We start from the raw sequence: 21,697 nt of genomic DNA, 5'->3' as shown, positions 1-21,697 counted from the left end.
CGCGATCCAAAATAATCGCGAAAAATCCGAGAAAAAGAAAAACTGATGAACAGACTAACGAACGAACGTTCGCTATCTGCGGTTAACGGGCGAAAACAGTTCGTTAAAACGAACGTACGGACGAACGTCCGCTATAACTAAACCGGAAAAAAACCGATCTAATTAAAAACGCATCTAGGTTTTTACCAAAAAACCGAACCGGTCAAAGAAAACCGGCGGCGGCGGCGGTGAACTCCGGCGGCTCCGGCTAACTCCGGCGACGGCGGCGGCGCGGCTCCGGCGGGTCGGCGGCGGAGCGGCGGCGGCGGCGGGCTGGCGCGGCTAGGGTTTCGGCGGGGCGGCTGGTGGGCTGCGGGGCTGCGGCCTCAGCGGCTTATAAAGCCCCCCCCCCCCGGCGGAGTCCCGGGCGGGTACGGCCCAAAGTCAGTTTCTTTTAAAAAAAATATTCTGGCGTGCAGAAAAAGAAATAAAAGAAATTCTAAACGGACTCCAAAAATCCCGAAATAAATTTTCCCCGTCCTCTAAAAATATGCCGGACAAGGTGAACATTTATTTGGGCCTCTAATGCAATTTTGAAAAACGCATAATTTTCCTAATTCAAATAAAATAGCGATAAAAATCCGAATAAAACTCTTATTTGATTTTGACATTAAATCTCCAATATTTCTTTATTTTGAGGAAGTCATTTTATCCTCTCTCTTTTATTTTTATAAAAGATATATTCGAAGAGAAAATAATTAAAATCAAACGATCCTCTTTTCAAAATTTGAGAAAAACTCAAATATGAAAATAACGAAATTCCCAACTCTCTCCGTGGGTCCTTGAGTTGCGTAGAATCTCTAGGATCAAACCAAAATGCAATAAAATATGATATGCAATGATGATCTAATGTATAACATTCCAAATTGAAAATTTGGGATGTTACAAACCTACCCCCCTTAAGATGAATCTCGCCCTCGAGATTCGGGTTAGCTAGAAAATAGGTGAGGGTGATCCTTCCGTAGGTCTTCCTCGCGTTCCCAGGTGGCTTCATCTTCGGTATGGTGGCTCCACTGAACCTTGCAAAACTTGATAACCTTGCTGCGTGTAACTCGGCTGGCAAACTCAAGAATCTTGACTGGCTTTTCCTCGTAGGTCAAATCGCTATCCAACTGTATCGCTTCCAGTGGCATTGTATCTCTCAGAGGAATATCAGCCATCTCTGCGTGGCACTTCTTCAACTGAGAAACGTGGAACACATCGTGAACTCCTGACAATCCTTCGGGCAATTCCAACTTGTAAGCAACTTCTCCCATCGTTCCAAAACTTTGTATGGTCCCACAAAACGTGGTGCTAACTTTCCCTTAACTCCAAAACGCTTCACTCCTCGAAGTGGGGATACACGAAGATACACTCTGTCTCCAACTTCGTAAACTGTCTCCTTGCGTTTAGAATCCGCATAGCTCTTCTGTCTGGATTGGGCTACCTTGAGTCTATCGCGAATCAGCTTAACCTTCTCTTCAGACTCTTTAATCAAATCTGGTCCAAACAACTGTCGGTCTCCAACTTCATCCCACAACAACGGTGTTCTGCACCTCCTTCCGTACAATGCTTCGAAAGGGGCCATCTTCAAACTGGCTTGATAGCTGTTGTTGTAAGAGAACTCTGCGTAAGGCAAATTATCGTCCCAACTAGATCCATAATCTAGTGCACAAGCTCTCAACATGTCCTCCAGAATCTAATTGACTCTCTCAGTCTATCCATCTGTCTGTGGGTGAAAAGCTGTACTGAACTCTAGCCTGGTTCCCAAAGTTTCATGCAACTGATTCCAAAACTTTGAGGTAAACTGGGTTCCTCTATCTGATACAATGGTCCTCAGAACTCCATGCAAACATATGATCCCGGTCATGTATATCTTTGCCAATTTAGCACTAGTGTAAGTGGTCTTCACTGGGATGAAATGAGCTACTTTCGTCAAACGATCGACTACAACCCATATCGAGTCATAGCCTGAACGAGTCCTGGGTAATCCTGTGATAAAATCCATGCCTAGCATGTCCCACTTCCATTCGGGTATCGGCAATGGTTGTAGCAATCCTGCTGGCTTCTGATGCTCTGCCTTCACTCTCTGACATACATCATATCCTTCTTCATTCCGGTCCACCAAAAACTATCCTTCAAATCCAGATACATCTTGGTATTTCCTGGGTGAATCGAATATGGCGAATCATGGGCCTCTTGCAGAATCAACTTCCTGATCTCCGAATCATTTGGCACATATATGCGGTCCTCAAACCATAAGGTATCGTGCTCATCCTCATGAAATCCTTTAGCCTTTCCTTTGCTCATCCTTTCCTTTATCTCGGCTATCTCCTTGTCCGTCTTCTGAGCTTCTCTGATCTTATCCATCAGAGTAGACTGAATTTCCAATGCTGCTACGTAGCCTCTCGGAACTATTTCGAAACGTAGCTCGCGAAGGTCCTCTGCTAACTCCTTGGGTAATTCTCCGGTCATGAGTGTATTGACATGACTCTTGCGGCTCAACCCATCGGCTACTACGTTAGCCTTTCCGGGATGATAATGCAATCTCATATCATAATCCTTAATGAGTTCCAACCATCTCCTCTGCGTGAAGATATACTTCAAACTCTTGTGATCCGTGTATACCTCACAATGGTTTCCGATGAGAAAATGTCTCCAAGTCTTCAATGCATGCAGTACGGCTGCTAACTCCAAATCATGGGTAGCGTAATTCAACTCATGGGGTTTAAGCTGTCGTGAAGCATATGAAACAACTCTTCCCTCCTGCATAAGTACGGCTCCAAGTCCTCGACGAGAAGCGTCGCAATACACTTCATAATCCTTGCGTTGATCTGGCAGAATCAACACTGGTGATGTAACCAAGCGTTTCTTCAACTCCTGAAAACTGGCCTCACATTCCTTAGTCCATTTGAACTTGGTGTCCTTCTTCAACAACTCCGTCATAGGCTTTGCAATCTTCGAGAAATTTTCAATGAACCTCCGGTAGTATCCTGCGAGTCCAAGAAAACTCCGAATCTCTCCAACTGACGTGGGTGCCTCCCAATTTGTCACAGTGACAACTTTGGTGGGGTCTACCGCTATTCCTTCTCCGGATATAACATGTCCAAGGAATCCCACTTCCTTCAGCCAAAACTCACACTTGCTGAACTTGGCATATAGCTGATGTTCTCTGAGCTTCCCAAGTACTAAACGCAAATGCTCTTTATGTTCCTCTTCATTCTTCGAGTAGACCAGAATATCATCAATGAACACCATGACGAACTTATCCAAAAAATCCATAAACACCTTGTTCATCATGTTCATAAAATAGGCAGGTGCATTAGTCAGGCCAAATGACATAACGGTATACTCATATAGCCCGTACCTTGTGGTAAAAGCTGTCTTAGGTATATCCTGCTCTCGAATCTTCAGCTGGTGGTACCCTGATCGCAGATCGATCTTGGAAAACACCTTAGCTCCTTGCAGCTGGTCAAACAAATCATTGATCATCGGCAGTGGGTACTTGTTCTTGATCTTTACCTCATTCAATCCTCGATAATCAACAACCATCCTTAAAGATCCATCCTTCTTCTCCACTAGAAGCACTGGTGAACCCCAAGGTGACGAACTTGGGCGTATATAACCTTTATCCAGTAGCTCCTTAATCTGCTTCTTAATTTCCTCCAAATCCTTTGCGGGCATTATGTACGGTCTCTTAGATATTGGCCCTGTGCCTGGCAAAAGCTCAATCAAAAACTCAATGTCTCTATCCGGTGGCATGCCTGGCAACTCTTCTAGAAATACATCCGGGAAATCCTTCACCACTGGTACTTCCTCCTGTACAACTCCTGATAAGGAATTTATTTGAGTCCTACTCGGCACATGCCGGGATACATACTTGATCCTTCTTCCTTCTGGGGTGGTGAGCAAAATCGACTTATTGGCGCAATCGATGTTTCCTCCATACATCGATAGCCAATCCATACCCAGAATCACATCCAAACCTTGCGACTCCAAAATTATTAGATATGAGGGGAAAACATGCCTACATATGGTCAATGGCATCTGAAAACATCCTTGGCTTACCATATACTCTACTCCTGGCGAGCTCACTAACATCGGTGTACTAAGAACTTTGGTGGGCAGTTTATACTTATCCACAAATCCCCTTTATATGTATGAATGAGATGCACCAGTATCGAAAAGTACGAATGCAGTAAATGACTTAACCAAAAACTTACCTATTACTGCATCTGGCTGGGCTTCAACCTCCTCCACGTTAACGTGGTTCACTTGTCCCCTGTTGAAAGGGTTGGGCTTCTTCCCAGAGCTTCCATTGCCGTTTCCATTCTTAGCTTCAGGACATTCATTGGCATAGTGTCCAGTCTTCTGGCACTTGTAGAAAGTAACGTGGCTTAGATCTTTCTTGGCAGGCGTTGCCGAGTTGGAACGGTTCTGTCCGTTGCTTCCTCCATTACCATTCCCGTTCTTGGAGCCACTATGGTTGTGCGAACTCCCTCCAGTGTGATTGTGACCTCCATGGTTATGCTGAAGGGGTCCTCCCGAGTTTGGGGTAAAACGGAGTCTCTGCTGAGCTCCAGAATTATACTTCCCTTGTCCATACTTCCTCTTGCGATTGTCAATCTGCTGCTGCTTCCCTTCAATCAAGTGAGCTCTATCTACCAACTCCTGGTAGTTACTGAAATTTGCCACCATCAACTGCATGCTCAGCTCATCATTCAGTCCTTCTAGAAACTTCTCCTGCTTAGCTGCATCTGTAGCGACGTCATCTGGGGCATAACGTGCTAGCTTACTAAAATCATCAACATACTGGCCAACTGTGCGTCCTCCTTGGCGTAAGTTGCGAAACTCGCGCTTCTTCATGGCCATAGCTCCTGTTGATACATGGGCAGTACGAAAAGTCTGCTGGAACTGGTCCCATGTAACAGTGTCGATGGGGTAAGTGACTGTGAAATTCTCCCACCATGATGCTGCGGGTCCATCAAGCTGATGTGCGAAAAAACGCACTCTCTCCGCATCTGTGCATCCTGCAGTGGTCAACTCCCTTCCAATCTTGCGGAGCCAATCATCTGCAACTATCGGCTCGGTGCTACTGGAGAACACCGGCGGATTCAGCCTTAGAAAATGGGCTAAGTGATCAACAGGTGGTGGTGGTGGCGGGTTGTTGTTGTTGTTGTTCCCCTGATTCTGGTTCTGGACTAGTATCTGCATCAATGCATTCTGCTGCTGGATCAACTGAGTGAGCTCCGGTGGGAAAGCAAATCCATTATCGCGTCTCGGAGGCATCTGCTGGGTTTAGAAAAGGTGAGAAAACAGAGTAGAATGAGGTCTAGGGGAAAACACTACCCATATGCACATGATACAAACACAAACATATCACTCAATTAATCAAGCAAGGGCATACAATCGGTTTAGAACTATCGTTACAAAAGTGCTCGGACTATACTATATACATGGTGGAATACTACTACTGTTATGGTGGTCGACTAGAAAAATTGATCGGTCGAAGACTCCATGATATCTGCTCCAGCTTCATCAACATAGCCATCATCGCTATCATCGGGGTCCGAGTCGGTGTCGTCGATGATGATGTAGTTCTCCAGGAAAGTGGAATCGTCATCTTCTCCTCCTGGCGCGGGGTCTCCCATGAATACTCCGATCTTCTTTATTAGGTCGTCATTCTTCTCCACTAGTATGATGATTTCCTCCTCATAATCTTCTCGAGTAGCCTTGAGTTCTTCCTACAGCTCCGCGATCCTTGTCATCGCCTTCTTCAAATCTGTCATGCCTGCGCACATCTGGTTCTCCTGGCGTCGAATGTGCTGGTTTAACTCTTGGATGAAAGCTGCAATCGATCTATCCTTCCTGGTGTTGATCATCTCCCATTGCTCATCTCGGCGCCCACAAATCTGGTAGATAGTATCCTTGAGATCATTGTGGTAAACTTCTCCGATGCGTCCCATGGTAATGTGGGCTGCCATACTCTTTCCTAGACTCCAGGTTGGTGCATCAAAAGAAAACTCTATGGGTTCAGTGACTGGCGTAAATGTCCTTCCTGGAACTTGAACTTGAATCATCCAGCGCTCCTCTTCTGGTAAAGTGGCGTTGTAAGTCCCGGTGAAGCTTGGTATTCCGATGTTCGGGTATCTAGTGACTTCCTTCAAGTGTCGTGCAAAGGGGGTGTCTTCATCCGGTTGTGCAAACTTGTTCCTTGCATCCTCCATCCTAAAGAGTAGAAAAATGGAGAGGAGTCGGAAATGAGAAGAGAGTAGTGATCTAGGTCTTTAGCTTAGTGGTCGTGTCCTACAGTCAGCATGTGCTCTGATACCATCTTGTAGCGACCAGACCTCAAACAGTCTGATCTCTGTGCATCAGTGTCATCCCTGGATCGGTAATGCTGACACGCACAGTACTTGAAGGATTTATAACAGAGTAGCAATCACACACTTATTACATCGAATGTCTCAAAAGAGAACTTATTACAATAAATATGGCTTAAGGCCATCTAATACGATAACAGCGGAAGGCTTGGAAGATAAAGTGAGTCCATCAACTCCAACGACATCACTAAGTGAAAGACCACGACCTAAAGCTCCTTACTCGTCGTCTGAAAAGTCTGCAACATGATACGTTGTAGCCCGAATACGGGTCAGCACATGGAATATGCTGGCAAAGCAACACAAAAGAGTAATGCACAGAATAAAGTTATCACTACATGCATATATGGCTGGTGGAGGCTGTATGGTTAATATGTTTTGCGGAAAGCCAAATTTCCCTACTGCAGAGGAATATATTTTATTTAACTACAAAGTTTGTTGAACAACATTGAGAATGGTAAACCCCATCTCAATCCCAATTAAAAGTAATTAATAACCCAACCAACATTATATTAAGAGTGATGAGATCCACATGATAATCCAAGAACTAGATACTGAAGATGTCCATAACCGGGGACACGGCTAACCATGATTAGTTTGTATACTCTGCAGAGGTTTGTGCACTTTTCCCCACAAGACCCGATCTTCTCCGTTGGATTTCTTGCACTACATAATGTTTGAGAAACGGATGAGCGAGACACAGTCTTTCCGAAGAGGTCCCCTTAACCGATAGATAGGCCTGTACACCTACAATCCCCTACATCTGCTAGCCCATCATGGAAAGGTTTCCCACAACTTACTCAACTATGCCAGAGCCCATAATGGCATGTGGCTGCACACGGAAGTCTAGCATGAATAATCTTATGATCCCTTTGAGCCTGGGTGGCAGTCCATAGGAGAATCGCACAGAACCCTGGGATTTCCAAAAAAATACAGGCAACACTGGGTTCCCCAGGTGCCTTAATCCACCCAGATGTGTATTAAAGTTGCCACCTTAAGTTAACCATTAAATATCAATTCTCACATCTGTCATGGATACACTCACCCAATCCACGTCTACAAACATAGCATAGCAATATAAGCAACGTAGAAGTAACTCCCATAGGTTTGATAATAAACAGGTGAATAGGTACTACCTCATCTACTTCCCAAACCCACAACTTAATCTGATTCTAACCATGCAATTGTTTGAGCATTGATCTAATGCAATAAAATTGGGTAGTAAAGAGGTATGATCAAAGTGTTACTTGCCTTGCTGATGATCCGCGAAACCTAGAGACTCGTAGTAGCACGCTTCGCACTCCGGGTACTCTATCGCAAACAAACAAGCATACAATAAGCAATCAAGCAAGATGCATGGGTAAAACTCAAATAAGAAGACCTAACCAGAAAGTTCAACTTGAGAACTCCGGTTTGCAAAAAGAATCAATTCAAACGAAGCAACGAAACTCAAAATGCGAAAGAAACAAGCTTCGTTTACTAATCTGGACTAAAGTCAATTTTTACAGTAGCAAAAACTTGTTTAAGTTCATTAAACAGAAAGAGGGCTTTGAGACGAAACTCTAGGCGCTTGAATCGCCTGATTCCGATAAACGAGTGAAAAGTTAAACTAAAACGAAAATCGGATCAGAAATCACGATCGAAAATAATCGCGAAAAATCCGAGAAAAAGAAAAATTGATGAACAGACTAACGAACGAACGTTCGCCATCTGCGGTTAACGGGCAAAAACCATTCGTTAAAACGAACATACGGATGAACGTCCGCTATATAACTAAACCGAAAAAACCGATCTAATAAAAAAACGCATCTAGGTTTTTACCAAAAACCGAACCGGTCAAAGAAAACCGGCGGCGGCGGTGAACTCCGGCGACTCCGGCAAACTCCGGCGACGGCGGCGGGGTGGCGAGGCGGCGGCGCGGCTCCGGCGGGTCGGCGGCGGGGCGGCGTCGGCGGCGCGCGGCGGGCTGGCGCGGCTAGGGTTTCGGCGGGCCGGCGGCCTCGGCGGCTTATAAAGCCCCCCCCGGCGGAGTCCCGGGCGGGTACCACCGAAAGTTGGTTTCTTTTAAAAATAATATTCTGACGTGCAAAAAAAATAAATAAAAGAAATACTAAACGGACTCCAAAAATCCCGAAATAAATTTTTCCCGTCCTCTAAAAATATGCCGGACAAGGTGAACATTTATTTGGGCCTCTAATGCAATTTTGAAAAAGGAATATTTTTCCTAATTCAAATAAAATAGCGATAAAAATCCGAATAAAACTCTTATTTGATTTTAACATTAAATCTCCAATATTACTTTATTTTGAGGAAGTCATTTTATCCTCTCTCTCTCTCTTAATTTTATAAAAGAAATATTCGAAGAGAAAATAATTAAAATCAAACGATCCTCTTTTCAAAATTCGAGAAAAACTCAAATATGAAAATAACGAAATTCCCAACTCTCTCCGTGGGTCCTTGAGTTGCGTAGAATCTCTAGGATCAAACCAAAATGCAATAAAATATGATATGCAATGATGATCTAATGTATAACATTTCAAATTGAAAATTTGGGATGTTACACGCTAGCACCTATGTCACATAAAAACCATGATAACAGTGATCTCCTATTTTAACTGAGACAATAGGCATGCCAACAACGGGTCTATGTTTATCCTCTTTATCAGGTTTAGCAACTCTAGTAGCTTCATTACAGAACTAAATAACATGCCCATCTATCTTCTTCCAAGAGATCTTTAACCATAGCAACGCTAGGTTCTACTTTAATTTGTTCATCAGGTTTAGTTGTTCTAATATAGCTTTTGTTAACCACAGTTGAAACTTTACCATGTTCAAGATCAGAGGGGTATTAAATAGCATATTGGATTTGAACATATAATCTTCCACCAAGTAAACCATATAGTAATCAACTACAAGATGTAATCAACACTACTAGTCACCCACAAGCACCAATCTATAGTTCCGGCAATAAGATTGAACACAATAGATGAACTAGGGTTTGAGATGACATGGTGCTGTTCAAGATGTTGATAGAGATTGCCCTCCCCAAGATGGGAGAGTTGTTGGTGATGATGATGACGACGATTTCCCCCTCCGAGAGGGAAGTTCCCCTGGCGGAATCGCTCTGCCGGAGGGCAAAAGTGCTCCTGCCCAAGTTCCGCCTCGAGATGGTGATGTCTACTACACAACCTTCTTCTTGTAGACGTTGTTGGGACTCCAAGTGCAGAGGTTTGTAGGACAGTAGCAAATTTCCCTGACGTGGATGACCTAAGGTTTATCAATCCGTGGGAGGCGTAGGATAAAGATGGTCTCTCTCAAACAACCCTGCAACCAAATAACAAAGAGTCTCTTGTGTCCCCAACACACCCAATACAATGGTAAATTGTATAGTTGCAGTAGTACGGCGAAGAGATGGTGATACAAGTGCAATATGGATGGTAGATATAGGTTTTTGTAATCTGAAATTATAAAAACAGCAAGGTAACAAGCGATAAAAGTGAGCGTAAACGGTATTGCAATGCTAGGAAACAAGGCCTAGGGTTCATACTTTCACTATTGCAAGTTCTTTTAACAAGAATAACATAATTGGATCATATAAATATCCCTCAACATGCAACAAAGATTCACTCCAAAGTCACTAATAGCAGAGAACAAACGAAGAGATTATGGTAGGGTACGAAACCACCTCAAAGTTATCCTTTCTGATCGATCTATTCAAGAGTCCGTAGTAAAATAACACGAAGCTATTCTTTCCATTCGATCTATCATAGAGTTCGTACTAGAATAACACCTTAAGACACAAATCAACCAAAACCCTAATGTCACCTAGATACTCCAATGTCACCTCAAGTATCCGTGGGTATGATTATACGATATGCATCACACATTCTCAGATTCATCTATTCAACCAACACAAAGTACTTCAAAGAGTTCCCCAAAGTTTCTACCGGAGAGTCAAGACGAAAATGTGTGCCAACCCCTATGCATAAGTTCACAAGGTCACTGAACCCGCAACTTGATCACCAAAACATACATCAAGTGAATCAATAGAATACCCCATTGTCACCACGGGTATCCCATGCAAGACATACATCAAGTGTTCTCAAATCCTTAAAGACTCAATCCGATAAGATAACTTCAAAGGGAAAACTCAACCCATTACAAAAGAGTAGAGGGGGAGAAACATCATAAGATCTAACTATAATAGCAAAGCTCACGATACATCAAGATCGTGCCAAATCAAGAACACGAGAGAGAGAGAGAGAGAGATCAAACACATAGCTACTGGTACATACCCTCAGCCCCGAGGGTGAACTACTCCCTCCTCGTCATGGAGAGCGCTGGGATGATGAAGATGGCCACCGGTGAGGGATCCCCCCTCCGACAGGGTGCCGGAACAGGGTCCCGATTGGTTTTTGGTGGCTACAGAGGCTTGCAGTGGCGGAACTCCCGATCTAGGTTTCTTTCTGGAAGTTTGGGTATATATAAGAGGTGTTGGAGTTGGGAACAAGTCAGGGGGGTCTCCGAGGTGGCCACGAGGTAGGGGGCGCGCCCAGGGGGTAGGGCGCGCCCCCACCCTCATGGGTGCCTCGGGACTCTTCTGGCCCATCTCTGATACTCCATGGGCTTCTTCTGGTCCAAAAATAATCTCCATCAATTTTCAGGTCAATTGGACTCCGTTTGGTTTTCCTTTTCTGCGATACTCAAAAACAAGGAAAAAATAGAAACTGGCACTGGGCTCTAGGTTAATAGGTTAGTCCCAAAAATCATGTAAAATAGCATATAAATGCATATAAAACATCCTAGATGGATAATATAATAGCATGGAACAATAAAAAATTATAGATACATTGGAGACGTATCAAGCATCCCAAGCTTAATTCATGCCCATCCTCGAGTAGGTAAATGATAAAAACAGAATTTTTGATGTGGAATGGTACCTAACATATTTATCAATGTAATCTTCTTTATTGTGTCAAGAATATTCAGATCCATAAGATTCAAAACAAAAGTTTAATATTGACATGAAAACAATAATACTTCAAGCATACTAACAAAGCAATCATGTCTTCTCAAAATAACATGGCCAAAGCAAGCTATCCCTACAAAATCATATAGTCTGGCTATGCTCCATCTTCATCACACAAAATATTTAAATCATGCACTACCCCGATGACAAGCCAAGCAATTGTTTCATACTTTTGATGTTCTCAAACTTTTTCAATCTTCGCGCAATACATGAGCGTGAGCCATGGACATAGCACTATAGGTGGAATAGAATGGTGGTTGTGGAGAAGACAAAAAGGAGAAGATAGTCTCACATCAACTAGGCGTATCAATGGGCTATGAAGTTGCCCATCAATATATATCAATGTGAGTGAGTAGGGATTGCCATGCAACGGATGCACTAGAGCTATAAGTGTATGAAAGCTCAAAAAGAAACTAAGTGGGTGTGCATCCAACTCGCTTGCTCACGAAGACCTAGGGCATTTTGAGGAAGCCCATCATTGGAATATACAAGCCAAGTTCTATAATGAAAGATTCCCACTAGTATATGAAAGTGGCAACATAGGAGACTCTCTATCATGAAGATCATGGTGCTACTTTGAAGCACAAGTGTGGTAAAAGGATAGTAGCATTGCCCCTTCTCTCTTTTTCTCTCATTTTTTTGTTTTTTGGGCCTTCTCTTTTTTATGGCCTCTTTTTTTCCTCCCTTTTTATTATTTTTTGTCCGGAGTCTCTTCTCGACTTATGGGGGAATCATAGTCTCCATCATCCTTTCCTCACTGGGACAATGCTCTAATAATGATGATCATCACACTTTTATTTACTTACAACTCAAGAATTACAACTCAATACTTAGAACAAAATATGACTCTATGTGAATGCCTCCGGCGGTGTACCGGGAGGTGCAATGAATCAAGAGTGACATGTATGAAAGAATTATGAAGGTGGCTTTGCCACAATACGATGTCAACTACATGATCATGCAAAGCAATATGACAACGATGGAGCGTGTCATAATAAACGGACGGTGGAAAGTTGCATGGCAATATATCTTGGAATGGCTATGGAAATGCCATAATAGGTAGGTATGGTGGCTGTTTTTAGGAAGGTATATGGTAGGTGTATGATACCAGTGAAAGGTGCGCGGTATTAGAGAGGCTAGCAATGGTGGAAGGGTGAGAGTGTGTATAATCCATGGACTCAACTTTAGTCATAAAGAACTCACATACTTATTGCAAAAATCTATTAGTTATTGAAACGAAGTACTACGCGCATGCTCCTAGGGGGATAGATTGGTAGGAAAAGACCATCGCTCGTCCCCGACCGCCACTCATAAGGAAGACAATCAAAAAATAAATCATGCTCCGACTTCATCACATAACGGCTCACCATACGTGCATGCTACGGGAATCACAAACTTTAACACAAGTATCTCTCAAATTCGCAACTACTCCACTAGCATGACTCTAATACCACCATCTTCATATCTCAAAACAATCATAAAGAATCAAACTTCTCATAGTATTCAATGCACTTTATATGAAAGTTTTTATTATATCTCTCTTGGATGTCTATCATATTAGGACTAAATTTATAACCAAAGCAAATTACCATGCTGTTATAAAAGACTCTCAAAATAATATAAGTTAAGCATGAGAGTTCATTAATTTCTTCAAAATAAAACCACCGCCGTGCTCTAAAAGGATATAAGTGAAGCACTAGAGCAAATGACAAACTACTCCGAAAGATATAAGTGAAGATCAATGAGTAGTCGAATAATTATGCAACTATGTGAAGACTCTCTAACATTAATAATTTCAGATCTTCGGATTTTATTCAAACAGCAAGCAAAACAAAAGAAAATAAAATGACGCTCCAAGCAAAACACATATCATGTGGTGAGTAAAAATATAGCTCCAAGTAAAGTTACCGATGAACGAAGACGAAAGAGAGGATGCCATCCGGGGCATCCCCAAGCTTAGGCTCTTGGTTGTCCCTGAATATTACCTTGGGGTGCCTTGGGCATCCCCAAGCTTAGGCTCTTGCCACTCCTTATTCCATAGTCCATCGAATCTTTACCCAAAACTTGAAAACTTCACAACACAAAACTTAACAGAAAACTCATAAGCTCCGTTAGTATAAGAAAATAAATCACCACTTAGGTACTGTTGTGAACTCATTCTAAATTTATATTGGTGTAATATCTACTGTATTCCAACTTCTCTATGGTTAATACCCTCCGATACTACTCATAGATTCATGAAAATAAGCAAACAACACAATGAAAACAGAATCTGTCAAAAACAGAACAGTCTGTAGTAATCTGTATCATTAGAATAATTATGTAACTCCAAAAATTCTGAAATAAATTGGTGGACCTGAGGAATTTGTCTATTAATAATCTTCAAAAAGAATCAACCTAAAAGCACTCTCCAGTAAAAAATGGCAGCTAATCTTGTGAGCGTAGAAGTTTCTGTTTTTTTACAGCAAGATCGCATAGAATTCGCCCAAGTGTTCCCAAAGGTTCTACATGGCACAAACAGTAATTAAAACATAAAACCATATCTAAATATAGGCTAGATGAATTATTTATTACTAAACAGGAGCAAAAACAAAGAACAAAAATAAAATTGGGTTGCCTCCCAACAAGCGCTAACGTTTAACGCCCCTAGCTAGGCATGATGATTTCAATGATGCTCACATAAAAGATAAGAATTGAAACATAAAGAGAGTATCATGAAGAATATGACTAGCACATTTAAGTATAACCCACTTACTATGAATAGGGATTTTGTGGGCAAACAACTTATGGGAACAATTAGCAACTAGCATAGGAAGGCAAAACAAGCATAACTTTAAAACTTTAAGCACATAGAGAGGGAACTTGATATTATTGCAATTCCTACAAGCATATGTTCCTCCCTCATAATAATTTTCAGTAGCATCATGAATGAATTCAACAATAGAACCATCACATGAAGCATTCTTTTCATGATCTACAAGCATAGAATTTTTATTACTATCCACATAAGCAAAATTCTTCTCATTCAAAATAGTGGGAGTATCATAAGAAACTCGAATACTATAAATTGTTTCCACATTAAAAGAGTAATGTTTAGAAAAGGGGTAATAATAATCATGACAATTTTTGATATAATCATCACTACTTTTTATAGCATAAGTGTCATCACAATAATCATCATAAGTAGCAACTTTGTTCTCATCATAATCAATTGAAACCTCTTCCAAGATAGTGGAATCATTACTAAATAAAGTCATGACCTCTCCAAATCCACTTTCATAATTGTCACGATAAGATTCAACACCCTCAAAAATAGTGGGATCATTACTTCCTAAAGTTGACACTCTTCCAAACCCACTTTCATCAATATAACCATCATAATAGGAGGCATGCTATCATCATAATAAATTTGCATATCAAAACTTGGGAGGTTAAACATATCATCTTCATAAAACATAGCATCGCCAAGCTTGGGACAATCATTAATTGCAGCAAATAAATTCTCAAACTTGTCATTCTCATCAAACATGGCATCCCCAAGCTTGGGCCTTTTCATATCATAAGCATAATCACTCTCATCATTAATAGTATGGATAGCACCAATAGTATAGCAATTATCATCATCACAATGTGTAGCGACCAGACCTCAAATGGTCTGTGCTGCTGTGCACCAGTGTCATCCCTGGATCAGTAATGCTGACACGCACAGTACAAATGGAGGATTTATAACAGAGTAGCAATCACACACTTATTACATCGAATATCTCCAAAGAGAATAAGCATGATAAACATGGCTTAAGGCCATCTAAAAACGATAACAGCGGAAGACTTGGAAGATAAGTGAGTCCATCAACTCCAGCGGCATCACTGAGTATAAGACCACGACCTAAGGCACCTTAATCGTCGTCTGAAAAGTCTGCAACATGAAACGTTGCAGCCCGAAAACGGGTCAGCACATGGAATATGCTGGCAAAGTAGCACATAGAGAATATTGAACAATAATAATACTATACTACATGCATATATGGCTGGTGGAAAGCTCTATGGTTACAGTTTTTGCGAAAAGCCAATTTCTCCCTACTGCAAAGGAATAAATTTATTTAACTATCATGGTGGTTGTTAAACATTGAGATGGTTGACATCATCTCAATCCCAATTAAGTGTCATCAATAACCCAACAAAATTAATTAAAAGTAACATGGTGATGAGATTCACATGATAATCCAAGTACTAGATACTCAAGTTGTCCATAACCGGGGACACGGCTAACCATGATTAGTTTGTACACTCTGCAGAGGTTTGTGCACTTTTCCCCACAAGACTCGATCGCCTCCGCTTGATTCTCGCACTACATGATGTTTGAGAAACGGATGACCAAGACACAGTCTTTCAGAAGTGTTTGCACCTTACGTATGGGTAGACAGTTACATCTACTTTCCCCTACATCTGCTAGTCTACCACTGTAAGAGTTCACACAACTTAGTCAACTATGCTAGAGCCCATAATAGCTTGCGGCTGCACACGGAAGTTTCTAGCATGAATAATCTCATGATCCCTTTGAGCCTGGGTGGCGGTCCAAAAGAAAAACAGGCAATCCTGGAATACCCAGGTAACTCAATCCACCCAGATGTGAGTTTTAGTTGCCACCTTAAGTAAACCATTATTAACAATCTCACATCTGTCATGAATATCACTCAAACCCAATCCACGTCTACGAGCATAGCATGGCAATATAATAGCAACGTAGAAGTAACTCCCAAGGTTTGAATGCAGGGTAATAGGTTCCTACCTCATCAACTACTTCCCAATACCCACATGTTATCAATCCTACTCATGCAATGTTTGAGGATTGAAATCTAATGCATAAAAACTGGGTATAAAAGGGATATGATCAAAGTGTTACTTGCCTTGCTGATGATCCGCGAAACCTAGCGATTCGAAGTAACAAGCGACACACTCCGGGTACTCTATCGCAAACAAACAAGCAAACAATAAGTACTCATCTAATGCACAGGTAAAACTCGAATGAAAGATCTAACCAGAAAGTTCAACGTAAGAACTCCGGTTTGCAAAAAGAATCAACTCGAACGAAGCAACGAAAGTCAAACTGCGAAAGAAACAAGCTTCGTTTACTAATCTGGATCTAGGTCAAATTTTACAGTAGCAAAAACTTGTTTGAGTAGGTTAAACGGAAAGAGAATTTCGAGACGAAACTCTAGGCGCTTGAATCGCCTGATTTCGATAAACGAGCGAAAAGTTAAACAGAAACGAAGATTCGATCAGAAATCGAATCTGAGATAATCGCGGAAAAATCCGACGAAAAAGAAAAAACGGACGAACGGTTAAAGAACGGACATTCGTTAACAGAGAAAAACCGACGAACGCGTTCGTTAAAACGAACGAGTCGGTGAACGCTCACAAAATAACAAAACCGAAAAAAACCGATCTAGGTTTTTTTTTAAACGAACGGTTTTTTTAAACAAAAACCGGCAACGAACGGCGGCGAGGTACCTCGTCGGGGGCGGGGCTCCGGCGGGCTCCGGCTGCTCCGGCGAGGGTGGCGGGGTGCGGCGGGGGTGCGGGGTGCTCGGGGGTGGCGAGGGGGCGGCGTGCAGCGACGAACGGCGGCGGCCTTCGGGCGTCGGGGCTCCGGCTCCGGCGGCTCGGGGCGGGGCAAGTGCGGGCGGCGGCGGGGTGAGAAGAGGGGGGGGCGGCGGTATATATATGGGAGGGGGGCGGTGGCTTGGAGGAGGGGCAGAGGCGGCGGGGTCCCGTGCGGGTGCCGGACTCGGCGTGGCGGCGGCTTCGTGCTGGGGAAGGAGACGGGGCGCGGTGTGGGCCGGCGCTCGGCTGGGCCTCGGCCCGGTCGGGCGGCGCGCAGTTTTTTTTTAAATACGTTCCACGAAAAAAAATCACAGAAAAATAAATAAAAGTCCAAAAAAGATAAAATAAATTTTCCCCGTCTAGTTAGAAAATCTAGAATAGGGTGAACATTTGTTTGACTCAAAAATAATTTTTTGAAAACATGCAATATTTTTAATGCAATTAAAATTGCAAATAAAATCCAAATAAATTCCAATAAATGATTTTAGCAATTTTCCTCCAATATTTCAATTGTTTTGGAGAAGTCACATTTTCTCCTCTCGTTTATTTTTAAAATGAAATATTTTTCCGAAGAGAAAATAATTAAAACCAAAATCCTCGTTTTATTATTTGATGGAAATCAAATATGAAAATTCAAGAAAATCCCCAACTCTCTCCGAGGGTCCTTGAGTTGCTTAGGATTTATCGAGGATTTGACAAAATGCAATAAAATATGATCTGCAATGATGATCTATGTATAACATACCAAATTGAAAATTTGGGATGTTACACAATGAGTAATAGGAGCAACATCATTTGGGAGGGATACCTTTTTACCTTTGCTTCTCCGTCTTTTCTTTTTCTTCTTCACATCATGTGTGGGTTTAATCCTCTTTTTGGAGTTCCTTATTAATGAGATTGGTTGAATAGAAGGCTCCTCCTCGTTACCTGATTCATCATAAGAAAGAATAGGAGGATATTGGGAAATCTCTTCCCTTTCATTAGTATTCTCTTCATCTTCTATTTGTTTTCTTGTCTTTATGTAATTGGCAATATCACGATTTTCAATGCAATTCACCGCACAATACATATAAATTTCCTCTAGATCAAAATCAAGAACTTTATCAAGGACAAATTCTGGCATATCCTTATTTATACGTTTCATTTCTTCATAACCCACAAGCAAACTAAGTTAATTATGATGCGCAAGGGAAATGAAGTCATCACAATTTTTGGACACGATACGATCATGAAACAATTTGCATTGGATATTTAAATGACCACGTTCATTGCAAAGTTCACAAGGATGACTAAGAAAATTTAAATTTTCAACACAAACATCTAGCCTTTCTTGCAACCATTTGGTTTCTAAATACTTATGCCTCTTGCAAAATCTATCTTCCCTATTTGGTGTGTACTTGCAAACTCTATGCACTCCACAAAAATTGACATGCTTATAAGAGACATTTTCATCATGACTAGTGAAATCATCATTAGTACTATGGATATTCAAACAGTTCGTACTAACAACATTGCAATCATGCTCATCATTCAAAGATTTAGTGCCAAACATTTTAATGCATTCTTCTTCTAATATTTTGGCACAATTATCGGAATCCTTATTTTCACGAAACATATTAAAAAGATGAAGCATATGAGGCACCCTCAATTCCATTTTTTTGTAGTTTTCTTTTATAGACTAAACTAGTGATAAAACAAGAAACAAAAAGATTTGATTGCAAGATCTGAAGATATACCTTCAAGAACTCACCTCCCAGCAACGGCGCCAGAAACTGCTTGATGTCTACTACACAACCTTCTTCTTATAGACGTTGTTGGGCCTCCAAGTGCAGAGGTTTGTAGGACAGTAGCAAATTTCCCTCAAGTGGATGACCTAAGGTTTATCAATCCGTGGGAGGCGTAGGATGAAGATGGTCTCTCTCAAACAACCCTGCAACCAAATAACAAAGAGTCTCTTGTGTCCGCAACACACCCAATACAATGGTAAATTGTATAGGTGCACTAGTTCGGCGAAGAGATGGTGATACAAGTGCAATATGGTGGTAGATATAATCTGAAATTATAAAAATAGCAAGGTAACAAGCGATAAAAGTGAGCGTAAACGGTATTGCAATGCTAGGAAACAAGGCCTAGGGTTCATACTTTCACTAGTGCAAGTTCTCTCAGCAATAATAACATAATTGGATCATATAAATATCCCTCAACATGCAACAAAGATTCACTCCAAAGTCAGTAATAGCAGAGAACAAACGAAGAGATTATGGTAGGGTATGAAACCACCTCAAAGTTATCCTTTCTGATCGATCTATTCAAGAGTCCGTAGTAAAATAACATGAAGCTATTCTTTCCGTTCGATCTATCATAGAGTTCGTACTAGAATAACACCTTAAGACACAAATCAACCAAAACCCTAATGTCACCTAGATACTCCAATGTCACCTCAAGTATCCGTGGGTATGATTATACGATATGCATCACACATTCTCAGATTCATCTATTCAACCAACACAAAGTACTTCAAAGAGTTCCCCAAAGTTTCTACCGAAGAGTCAAGACGAAAATGTGTGTCAACCCCTATGCATAAGTTCACAAGGTCAATGAACCCGCAAGTTGATCACCAAAACATACATCAAGTGAATCAATAGAATACCCCATTGTCACCATGGGTATCCCACGCAAGACATACATCAAGTGTTCTCAAATCCTTAAAGACTCAATCCGATAAGATAACTTCAAGGGGAAAACTCAATCCATTACAAGAGAGTAGAGGGGGAGAAAAATCATAAGATCCAACTATAATAGAAAAGCTCGCGATACATCAAGATCGTGCCAAATCAAGAACACGAGAGAGAGAGATCAAACACATAGCTACTGGTACATACCCTCAGCCCCGAGGGTGAACTACTCCCTCCTCGTCATGGAGAGCGCCGGGATGATGAAGATGGCCACCGGTGAGGGATCCTCCCTCCGGCAGGGTGCCAGAACAGGGTCCCGATTGGTTTTTGGTGGCTACAGAGGCTTGCGGCGGCGGAACTCCCGATCTAGGTTTCTTTCTAGAAGTTTGGGTATATATAAAAGGTGTTGGAGTCGGGAACAAGTCAGGGGGGTCTCCGAGGCGGCCACGAGGTAGGGGGCGCGCCTAGGGGGGTAGGGCGCGCCCCCACCCTCGTGGGTGCCTCGGGACTCTTCTGGCCCATCATCGATACTCCGTGGGCTTCTTCTGGTCCAAAAATAATCTCCGTCAATTTTCAGGTCAATTGGACTCCGTTTGGTTTTCCTTTTCTGCGATACTCATAAACAAGGAAAAAACAGAAACTGGCAGTGGGCTCTAGGTTAATAGATTAGTCCCAAATCATATAAAATAGCATATAAATGCATATAAAACATCCTAGATGGATAGTATAATAGCATGGAACAATAAAAAATTATAGATACGTTGGAGACGTATCAGACGGCGGCGCTCCGTCCCGAAAGTCCTCTCCTTATTTTTCTAGGTCAAAATGACCTATATACCAGAAGATGGGCACCGGAGGTGGGCCTGGGTGAGCACAACCCACCAGGGCGCGCCTGGGCTCCCTGGCTCGCCCAAGTGGGTTGTGCCCACCTGGTGGGCCCCCTCTGGTACTTATTTGCTCCAATATTCACCATATATTCCATAAAAATTCTCTGTGAAGTTTCAGCTTGTTTGGAGTTGTGTAGAATAGGTAGCCTGATGTAGCTTTTTCACGTCCATATTTCCAGGTGCCGGAATTCTCCCTCTTTGTGTGTACCTTGCATATTATGAGAGAAAAGGCATTAGAATTACTCCAAAAAGCATTATTATGGATAAAAACATCATAAATAACAGTGGGAAAACATGATGCAAAATGGACGTATCAGCGGTTCCCAAACAGAAAATAAAGTTTATTCCTTTTCCCACTAAAATTTCACTTTCCATGGCTAACCGTATCCACGGGTGCCTTCCATACCAACACTTTCTGAGGAATTTATTATTTGACAACATAAAGTAAATTCATTTTTCATTTTAGGACTGGGCATCCCTAATACCTTTGTCTTACTCTCGTGCAATGACAAGTGAATAAACACTCATCGTGAGAATAACACATCTAGCATGGAAAATATCGGCCACCCCTCACCTCCTCATGAGAGGTACGAGCACACAAAAGAGAAATTTATTTTGAAAATTAGAGATGGCACATACAAATTTGCTTAGAACGGCAAAAGAATACCGCATATAGGCAGATATAGTGGACTCATGTGGCAAAACTGGTTTAAAGGTTTTTAGATGCACAAGTAGTGATCATACTTAGTGCAAAATGAAGGCTAGCAAAAGATTGAGAAGCGACCAACCAAGAAACGTATAGTCTCATAAGCGAGCATTAAGCATAATTAACATCGAATAATGCACCGCAAGTAGGATATAATTTCATTGCATGACTATTGACTTTCATGCTTGCATAGGGAATCACAAACCTTAACACCAATATTCTTACTAAAGCATAATTACTCATCAACATGACTGACATATCACATCATCATATCTCAAAACTATTACAATGAATCAAGTTTATTTTGTCCAATGATCTTCATGGAAGTTTTTATTATATCCTTCTTGGATATCTATCACTTTGGAACTAATTTTCATATGTTGCTTTTGATAAGCTCA

This window comes from Triticum aestivum, chromosome 4D, assembly GCF_018294505.1.
Source record: "Triticum aestivum cultivar Chinese Spring chromosome 4D, IWGSC CS RefSeq v2.1, whole genome shotgun sequence".
Lineage (NCBI taxonomy): Eukaryota > Viridiplantae > Streptophyta > Magnoliopsida > Poales > Poaceae > Triticum > Triticum aestivum.
Note: the sequence above shows the minus strand (reverse complement) of the source record.